Source organism: Ovis aries, chromosome X (genome assembly GCF_016772045.2).
Source record: "Ovis aries strain OAR_USU_Benz2616 breed Rambouillet chromosome X, ARS-UI_Ramb_v3.0, whole genome shotgun sequence".
Lineage (NCBI taxonomy): Eukaryota > Metazoa > Chordata > Mammalia > Artiodactyla > Bovidae > Ovis > Ovis aries.
In genome coordinates, this window is record NC_056080.1 from 58,746,560 (window position 1) to 58,757,593 (window position 11,034).

General features: G+C 39.6%; 1 protein-coding gene across 1 annotated transcript in view; it reads right to left on the reverse strand.

Moving 5' to 3' along the window:
• Positions 1–9,544, reverse strand: part of EDA2R (ectodysplasin A2 receptor) — a 103,240-nt gene extending 93,696 nt beyond the window's left edge. Inside the window, exon 1 of the mRNA XM_012106827.5 lies at positions 9,372–9,544. The gene's annotated coding sequence lies outside the window, so the exon portion shown is untranslated. The remainder of the gene's footprint in view (positions 1–9,371) is intronic.
• Positions 9,545–11,034: the final 1,490 nt, after the last annotated feature.

The window sequence follows — 11,034 nt, forward strand, 5'->3', positions numbered from 1 at the left end:
CTTGAGGCCTACTCATTTTTTTCTGGAAAGAATAAGTGATAGTGTGACATTGGCTGAGGGTGGAATGATTCTTTTAAAACATGTTAAACCATGTCACTTCCAACCTCAAAATTCATTGATGGCTTTCCCTACTCAATAAAACTAAAGTCCTCATAATGGCCAATGAGGCTTTAGGTGATCTTCCTACCTCCTCATCACCTCTTTGATCCCATAATCTACTCTTCTTCCTAATATTCTCTTAACTCAAACCATGCCAATCTCCTTGCTCTTCCTGAAACTAACCTGAAAATACTCCCACCTTAAGGCCTTTCACACTCACTGTTCCCTTAGTCAGGATTGTGTTCCCCTAGATATCTACATTGCTACTTTCCTCACCTTCTTCAGTTCTTTGATCTTATAATATCTTCTTAGGGAGGCTTTTCTAACCACCCTATTAAAACTTCAACTTCCCATCATATTCCCTATGTCTTTCTCCTGTTTCATTATGCTCAATTGCACTTATGACCATCTAACACATTTTATATCTTATTTATTTGTTTATTTATTGCTTATTTTTAACCCAACTAAAATGTAAGCACCATGAGATCATGGTCGTTGTGTTTATTACTTCATCCCCTATGCCTAGAACATACCTGGCATACAGTAGGCACTAAATAAATATTTGCTGGATGAGTGAATGGTAAAATATTTACAAAAAATGTTAACAATCTTCTGGCCTAGTGAACGGTTTCACAATTGGAAAGGGTTTCACACCAGTTAGCTCAATAGTTTCTTCCAATAACTCTGAGAATAAGCCATGCATTGTTATCACCAATTAATGGATTTTTAAAACAGAGGCTTAAAGAGAAAAAAAGTACCTCAAATACACCAAGAACCATACAAAAAAGATCTTCATGACCCAGATGACCAAGATGGTGTGATCACTCACCTAGAGCCAGACATCCTGGAATGTGAAGTCATGTGGGCCTTAGGAAACATCACTATGAACAAAGCTAGTAGAAGTGATGGAATTCCAGTTGAGCTATTTCAAATCCTAAAAGATGATGCTGTGAAAGTTCTGCACTAAGTATGCCAGCAATTTTGGAAAACTCAGCAGTGGTCATAGGACTGGAAAAGGTCAGTTTTCATTTCAAACACAAAGAAGAGCAATGCCAAAGAATGTTCAAACTACCACACAATTGTACTCATCTCACATGCTAGCAAAGTAATGCTCAAAATTCTCCAAGCCAGGCTTCTAGGGTATGTGAACTGTGAACTTACAGATTTTCAAGCTGGATTTAGAAAAGGCAGAGGAACCAGAGATCAAATTGCCAACAAATCGTTGGCAATTGTTGATCCATCAAATTGTTGAATCATTAAAAAAGCAAGAGAGTTCCAAAAAAAAAAATCTACTTCTGCTTTATTAACTACACCAAAGACTTTGATTGTGTGGATCATAAGAAATTGTGGAAAATTCCTAAAGAGATGGGAATACCAGACCACCTTACCTGCCTCCTGAGAAATCTGTATGCAGGTCAAGAAGCAACAGTTAGAAATGGACATGGAACAACAGACTGGTTCCAAATCAGGAAAGGAGTATGTCAAGGCTGTATATTGTCACCCTGCTTATTTAACTTATATGTATTATTTAACTTATTTAACTTATAAGGAGAGTATATGATGCAAAATGCCGGGCTGGATGAAGTACAAGCTGGAATCAAGATTGCTGGGAGAAATATCAATAACCTCAGATATGTAAATGATACCACCCTTAAGGCAGAAAGTGAAGAACTAGAGAGTCTCTTGATGAGAGTGAAAGAGGAGAGTGAAAAAGTTGGTTTAGAACTCAACATTTAGAAAACTAAGATCATGGCATTCGGTCCCATCACTTCATGGCAAGTAGATTGAGAAACACTGGAAACAGTGAGAGACTTTATTCTGGGGGGCTCCAAAATCACTAAAGATGGTGAGTGCAGCCATGAAATTAAAAGACACTTGCTCCTTGGAAGAAAAGTTATGATCAACCTAGATAGCATATTAAAAAGCAGAGACATTACTTTGCCAACAAATTCTGTCTAATCAAAGCTATGGTTTTTCCAGTAGTCATGTATGGATGTGACTATAAAGAAAGCTGAACACTGAAGAATAGATGCTTTTGAACTGTGGTGTTGGAGAAGACTCTTGAGAGTCCCTTGGACTGCAAGGAGGTCAAACTAGTTAATCCTAAAGGAAATCAGTCCTGAGCATTCATTGGAAGGACTGATGCTGAATCTGAAACTCCAGTACTTTGGCCACCTGATGGGAAGAACTGACTCATTGGAAAAGACTCTGATGCTGGGAAAGATTGAAGGCGGGAGGAGAAGGGGACGACAGAGGATGAGATGGTTGGGTGGTATCACCGACTCAATGGATATGAGTTTGAACAAGCTCTGGGAGTTGGTGATGGACAGGGAAGCTTGGCCTGCTGCAGTCCTTGAGGTTGCAAAGAGTCGGACATGACTGAGCACCTTAACTGAATTGAAATTTCTTTAACTAGCATTAAACAAAGCCAGGATTCACAGGTAATGGTTTTTTCAGGTATATAACATTGTGGTTTTCTTTTTTTTATTATTTTTTAAATATAAATTTATTTATTTTAATTGGAGGTTAATTACTTCACAATATTGTATTGGTTTTGCCATACATCAACATGAATCCACCACAGGTATACATGAATTCCCCATCCTAAACCCCCCTCCCCCCTCCCTCCCCGTACCACCCCTCTGGGTCGTCCCATTGCACCAGCCCCAAGTATCCAGTATCATGCATCGAACCCGGACTGGTGATTCGTTTCACAGGTAATTTAAGACTTATGATTATGACATGCTTTCCAAGGCAGTATTGAACTCTAAAATAGGGAATGGAGGTCCTCCCAGGCTGTCACTTAAATTTACTATTTCCTCAGTAATCTTATAGGGACAAAAATATTTTCTGAACATTCATCTGTTCTTTAAAGAATGACTAGATAGGTTTTCTGCTCAATCCCTAGTAGATAAGGGCCAGGATAAAGATGGTAGCAATAGGAGCAAAAAGGAAGTGATGATGGGAGATACGGATCTTACAAGGAAAGTCCATCGGACCCTACAATTACATGGACGTGAGAATCGGGAGAAAGACATAAGTCAGAGAAGATTCTAAAGGTTTCTGCCTGGGAAGCCAGGATATCCTCGGGACCACAAAGAGTGTGAAAGGGGAGTTCCTTTTTAGTTACACAAACAAACAAACAAACAAACAAACAACAACATACTTAATATTGAGTTGTTTTAAGTTTGGAAAGTTGGAGTGAACAAAGGAAAATGTTAGTGGTGGTGCCCAACAGGCAATTAACATATGTAGAACATAAGTTAGGGCTAGAAATAAGTCAAATGCATAAAAATACCAGCTCAGTTCATGGATGCACATCAGAATTATCTGGGGTACTTTAAAACATAGGGCTTCTCTGTTGGCTCAGATGGTAAAGAGTCTGCCTGCAATGCAGGAAACCTAGGTTTGATCCCTGGGTCAGGAAGATTCCCTGGGGAAGGGAATGGCTATATGCTCTAGTGTTCTTACCTGGAGAATTCCACAGACAGAGGAGCCTGGCAGACAACAGTCCATGGGTCAGAAAGAGTCGGACACAACTGAGCAACTAACACTTTCACTTTTAAAACATACTTAAACCTTAGATAAATTAAATAAAAAAACAAACTTTTGGAGGGTTAAGCAACATTGGCCTAAGTAAATCACAACAGAGGCTTGATGAGCTAAGAAAAATGTTAAGAACGAAACACTAATGGACATCCGTATTTGAAGCTGGAAGAAGAAGAATAGCCAGCAGCAACCAAGAAGGGGAATCCAGGGAAGAAAGAATAGAACCTGGATGGGATAGTACAAGACAAAGTTTTAAGAAGTAATAGATAAGCAATAGTGTCAGCTGTTGGTACAGGTAGGTGAAGGAGCATCAGTATGCGACAAAAGTAGATTGTCTTTTAATATTCAAATATATCACAATATGTGCATGGAATAGAAATAATTCAGAGACCACAGGTGGTTGTTACAGTTTTTATCAAGCTTCTCTTTTCATTTACAAAGTGGTTGAAGTATTTCAACTGTTAGTGATAGCAATGTTTGGTCCAGTACTGTTGATTAGTATATCAACAGAGGAGAATAAAAAGAGCTAACAAAGTTCAAGATGTCACAAATATTTACCTTGTTTTTTATTCCAGTGTACAGAGCAACAGATAATGACTCAGCAAGAATAAAGATGTTGGGGTAGAAAAATAAAAGAAAATTTTATTAAAAACAATTGTCACTGTACAGATAGAATTAATATCCAATGGGGCAATTCTAATTCAGCCAAAAGCAAATGTTAACCATGTGAGTTAAAATCTTTCTCTTTCAAAACATGTGAAAATACACACATCCACAATAGAAAAGCACAAATCTAAAAAAGACAAACATAACTTAAAAGATTCTAAATTGAGGGGAGGGATGCTTAAAAGTATATAAATATATGATTAGTGTCTGGGAACTGCTGAAAAAATTGTTAAAGGGAGTGGGGAAGAGAACAGTGTAGCTAGGAATATGGTGATATAATTAAGACCAGCCATCTTTGGGTTGATTATGAAACATATCCAGTTCAGTTCAGTTCAGTTGCTCAGTCATGTCTGACTCTTTGCGACCCCATGAATCGCAGCACACCAGGCCTCCCTGTCCATCACCAACTCCTGGTGTTCACCCAAATTCATGTCCATTGAGTCGGTGACGCCATCCAACCATCTCATCCTCTGTCATCCTCTACTCCTTCTGTCCTCAATCTTTCCCAGCATATTAGGAAAACATTAATGATTGCCAAAACAGTTTTCCCAAGTATGCGCAAGGGTACAAAAACTAACCTGGATGATATTCAAGGGATAAATGAGATAATGTATGTGAAAGTGCTCTGGAAACTCCAAATTGTGCTACACATATGAGGGTTGCTATGAGTGTTGTTTCTATTCCACCCAGAGGTTGGGAGCAAAGGTCATTGAAGAGAGGCCACAGGCCAGACAAACAACCAATACCCCAAACCACTGCTTTTGTTCCCCGGTGTCCCTAGCCAAAGGGAGTCACATTCACATAATGACCAACACAGGATACTATGAAATTCTGGTATCATTAAAAGCTACTTACATCACCAGCAGTAGGCTTCCCAGGTGGTGCTAGTGATAAAACAAACAAACAAACAAAAAACCCCACCTGCCAATGCAGGAGACTTAAGAGACATGGGTTTGATCCCTGGGTCAGGAAGATCCCCTGGAGGAGGGTGTGGCAACTCACTCCAGTATTCTTACCTGGAGAATCCCCATGGACAGAGAAGCCTAGCAGGCTACAGTCCATAGGGTTGCAAAGAATCAGACACAGCTGAATTGACTGAGCATGCACATGCATGTACGCACACACACACCCCACCAGCAGTACTATGTGACTTCCCAAAGAGGATATACTCTTGACTGAGTTCTCCCAGCGAAAACTGGATTTGTGGTATGATTTTTTTACAGGGTTAGGAACTCGATAAAACTCATTCAAGTGCTCTCATTTCTGATTTTTATTAATGTTCTTTGGTCTTGCCCCATATTCTCACCACCCTGTCCAATTTACCAGACTATCTGGAATAGCTGTATCTCTCTGAAGATGTCAACAAGAACAGTGCTTTTTCTCACAAAGCAATATAAATTCTATCATATGCACTATCTCTTCCTCACAGGCCAGAAATATCCTAAGGAAACAGACATACAAACTGATAAACATTTGCAAGCACAGCTCAGGGCTATTTATCCTCACAATATGAATGGGAGAATCAGTCCATACAGTGAAGCCTGTCTGTACAGGATGAGATATTGATGCCAAAATATTACTTGACTTTTATTTTTTAGGCTGCCTAAGGAAAAGATAGGTGGTGGGATAGTGGGGAAAAGGTGAAACTGATATAACAAGAAGTTCATGATCTCATATGTAAATGCACATCCTATCAAACAATGTTTAGTATCATACAATCTTAGAGTTAGATGGAAATTCAAAAGTCATCTTATTCCCAAATGTCTGTTGCTCAATAAAGAAATGCCATCCATATCTACTTGAACTCCTTTAGTAATAGGCAGGCACGTCAGTTCATCATGGTTTTTTTTTTTTTCCTCTCATCTTTGGTAACTGGCTAAAACTTCAAACCATCAAATAATTGAAAACATTGTCGTGGAATCTCAAAAGGATTCTTTAAGACAACCTAACCTCATTCCCTTGATGATCCAGACGGGGAGACTGAGGCTCATCTAGAAAGTATAGAATTTCTCCTCATTTACATAGCCAGTCAGTGGCAGAGCCAGGACTAGAATTTGAAGCCTCCAAATTTAGGATCTAGTGTCAAAATTAAAACAAAACAAAGCAAAACTGACCTTGGAGTAAGAAAAATCTGGTTTCCAGTTTTTGCTCAGACACTTACTAACTCGATTTCTAGCAAGTTTCATTTTCTTTGGGCCTATTTGGCCACCTGTACAATTAAGACCAGAAAACCTGGACTTTCCCTAGGGGTAAGTAGTCAGCGGTATCATGTATTTGAAAGTATGTGGCGCATAGTGGGAATTTAAGAAATAATAAATTACAAAGGAACTTGTCACATTCATCCATCATGTTCCTTTTAGTGTTTCCCATCACTTTGAAGGTACCACCACCCCCCCAACTTATATAGCTTAAAATCCCAGAGACTAATTTGACTTGACAGCATGCTATAAGAGTAAGGATGGAAGAGTTTTTGACCTGCGAATGAAAGATGAATGAGAATCTTGTCTTTGGTTTTCAGATCTTTGAGGAACTATCCTGAAGAGACTGAGCAGACTTCTCTGAGTGGCCCCAGAGAGAATGACTAGAACCTCTGGAAGCCACAGGAAGCCTGAGTTTAGCTTAACAAAAGGAAGAACTTTTGCAGAGTCAGGGCTTCCTATGAAGGGAATGGACTCTCTCAGAGATTAGTAAGTACATTCCCTCTGAAAATATTCAGGCAGAAACTAGCAAAGATTTTATAAGGTGTAGTAAATTGGAGTGAAAGAAAATTATGATTCATAAAAACCTACTATGCATCAGATATCATGCTAGACATTTTACAAGGGTTACTTCTTTTAATCCTTTCAACAAACCTATGATACGGACACTATTCTCCCTCTAAACAGTTTTGGAGAAATTCATATTTCTCAGTGGGCTTGCTACCTCATAATAAGTGGGTAGTAGGAAAAACGCTTTGCTGTATCAAACTGGTTGGCATTAAATACAGTAGTACTTCATTCCTTGTGTACAAAAATCACACTCCCAGGACCTATTTCTAAATGTCCTATGAGTACTGTTTTGATCCTGGTTGGAAATAAGGAATAATAGATATGCTTAGGATCACAAACAGCAGGTAAGTAGCAGACCCAGAACTTTAATAAGCTGTGTTTAACTCAGAAAGTGGATACCCTTTCTGTTTGTACCATCCACAAAAATGGATGGAATTAGTGGAATACACAACCTTTTAAAGTCTAAACCAACCCCAAAAGATATTGATTCTCTCATTCTTCTTTTTTCAATCTCATGTAATTTGTCAACTTCCAAATTCTGCAGATTCATCTTCTGTGATGTCTTGTTAAATTCATTGCCCCCTTTCCATTCCCATAGTCACCACCTCCAGGGTCTCATTCCCTTTCTGCATCTGGTTTATCTACCTCTCACGTTTTCCTATTCCAGTTAAGGTAACTCATGTTTACCAGATTATTCTTCCTGAAACACAGATTTGTCTTTTTTCTTTAGCTCAGAAACTTTCAATGATTTTCCAAAGTATGATGAATTAAAGAGAAAATCTAGCCTTCAAAAGTCTTCCATGGTTTGTCATCAATCTACCATGGCAACTTTAACTTCCATTTTCCACCTAATTGTAATCTAAAATCCAGTTCAGCTGGTGTTCTTTTCACAAGCCCAGAGCTTCCCTGACTCCAAACAGTTGTTCTTGTTTTTTTCTCTGCTTGGACTGCTGTCTGTCCTGTTTCCACCTGTTGAAATCCTATCTGTGTTTCATGGCTCATCATAAATAATAATAGTTAACGTTTATAAAGTGCTTATTTTGGTCCAGCCACTGTGCTAAGTGCGTGCAATTATTTCACACGGATTATCTAATTTAATCCTCACAGACATTTAATAAAGTAAGCTCTATTATTATCTATGGCTTTAGCCTAGATTAAAACAGAATTCAGAGAGGGTGTAGTAATTATGCTTGATCAATGTCACACAAGTTAATAAATGGTAGGGATGGGATTTGAGTTCAAGTAGTCTGGCTTTGCAGCTCTGAAAGGTGCTAAAAAGTTAAAAAAAAAATCCAAAAACCTTTTCTGATTTTCTCTGGCTCAACTAGATGTGATCCTTATCTGACAATATCAAAACATTCTGACAGGATCTTTAAAGCTTATCTTATTTAATTGCTCTTATACCCATGACGAGGTGCTAGTGGGCACAGACTATGTCTTTAGGCATATGTCTGTCTCATACAGTGTGGCACAGAGTAGGTGCTCAGTGAGTCTGTTATGTTGAATTGGAGGTATGATGGGGTGAAGGAAGGGACTGAATAATTGTGTAGGGGAAGATAACCCAAACTTTCCTGCCTTAGCCACCCTGCATCGTGTGATATTGGTCAAAACTGCCAACATCTATCTAAATCAGATCTTGCAGTCTCTGCTTCCCCAGCGTAGTTTCCTGGCAGGTCTTTTCTTGTCCCCCAGTTCTCACAGCTGCCTTAGCCTTGGCCAATGTTTGAGATAAGGCAGGATCAAAATATCACTGCCCTGGGCTCAGTTTCCAGGAATGAAGGATCAAGTGAAACCCAGCCTGGTGGGTGAGGGTGAAAACTGAAAGCCCCCAAATAGAGCCTACAAGCTCTTTACACAAGCCCCGACTTGCCCAGGGGCCACGTGGGTAGGCCAGCAGCTCAACTTCCTTCGGGATGCTTTACAAATATGATCCGACTCCTCCCTCCCTTCCCTAAGCTCCTAGACTCTTTCTCTTCCTTATCTCCCAACTGCAGATAGGGTGGTTGGATGGTCCAGGCATGTTTCCAAAGGACATAGGGGTGCAGTAAAAGCCTACCCAGGGGAACTGGCTCACCAAGGTCATCAGGGTATTAGTGCAGGTCCCTGGCATCTTACACAGCACTTTCTGAATACAGATGGGTGGGTAGACAGACTGCCACAGGACACCTTCCCAGTAATTCTGACTTGGTAGCATCTTAGCAGGACCATCCTAACATGATCCTGAACTCCCATATCTATGCTCCACAAATCTCAACCACCTTGCCATGCCAGAGAGTGTTCCACACTTACCCTGTAAATGAATGGATGGATGGATCTTGCTCCAGCAACAGAATTCTTGGACAAATGTACCTCAGCACGGGCCAAATATCCCACCAAGCCCCCACTTCTCAGCCCCCAGCATCCATACCACACACTCAGTAGATGAAATCCATGACAGTCAAAGCTCTGCTCTGACTCATTTCATATGTGCAGCAACAACAGCCAGATCTTATTCTCTTTCCTTTCAGGCTACTGCCTACTTCCCCGCCCTCATGAAGCAGCTATTGGATCACTGCAGTGTCTAGGCGTGGCTACACAAAGAAGTTTCACCCCTGACAGGGAGAGTAGGGGAGGAGTTGGGAAAGGGTGGGTGAATAGTGAAAAAGCCCCGCCTTTGGCAAGAACTGGAAAGCTCCAGGGACTAAAGCAGGGAGAAAGGGAATAGAAGCAGGAGAGGTTGTGGAGCTGGTTAAGATCTGTGGTTTCTCTGGAGGACTTGAGTCTTTGTGGCAGAGTGTCACTTCTGTACATAAGCCTCACTCATTCAAGTCGTTCCTTTGTCCACTGCATTATGCTTATTTCCTTACTGTCACTGGATTGTAATCTGTAATAATTTAGTTGATAAATTTGCTTGGTTGTTTAATGTCTGTCATTTCCCTTCCACTAATCAGTAAGCATTATGAGCTAACACTCAATAACAACACTTATGCAACACTTGATATCTTCCAGGCACTCTTCTTAATGTTTTACATATATTAACTAATTTAATCCTCATAATTACTCTAGTTTGGTTGACAATTTAGAGATAAGAAAACTGAGGCATAGTCTGATTGCCCAATGTCAAACAGCTAGTAAGTGACAGAGCTGGGAAGGAGACTGGTATATAGAAGAAGGAATAAATAAATTAACTAGAGAACCAGGGGTAAAGGACAGAATGGAAGAGGTCAGAAAGACTTTGAATATGTTTAAGTTGAGTAGCCACAGAGCCCCACAGGATGAAGAAATGTGAGTTGGCAGCAAGAGGACCTTTAGCCTGGGGGCACTCTCCCACAGACACATCTTTGCTGTCTTTTAGCTTTTAAACACAAGTCCTTTCCAGCTAAGATGGGAACATTCTTCAAGGTCAGAGTTAGGGGACTTTCAACAACCCTAGCCTCAAGAGCTCAAGATCCTCCCTTCCTCCCTTCCCTATAAACCATGCCTCATTTTTTTGTACTTTGTTTTTTATTATTTTTTTAAATTATTGGAGTATAGTTAATTTACAATGTTGTGTTAGTTTCTGCTGTACAGCAAAGTGAATCAGTTATACATATACATATATCCACTCTTTTTTAGTCTTTTCCCATGTAGGCCATTACAGAGTACTGAATAGCATTCCCTGTGGAACTCTAATAAGTAGGTCCTTATTAGTTATCTATTTTATATATAATAGTGTATATATGTCAGTCTCAATCACCCAGTTTATCCCTCCCTCCTCTTACACTCTGATAGCCATAAATTTGTTTTCTACATGTGTAATTTTACTTCTGTTTTGTAGATAAATTAGTTTGTTCCCATTTTTAGATTCTGCATATAAGTAATATCATATGACATTTGTCTTTCTCTATCTCTGACTTAGACTTCACTCAGTAGAACCAAGACTCATTTAAAAACTACTGCCTCCCTGGTATCATTATTATTTACCTTCCTCCTT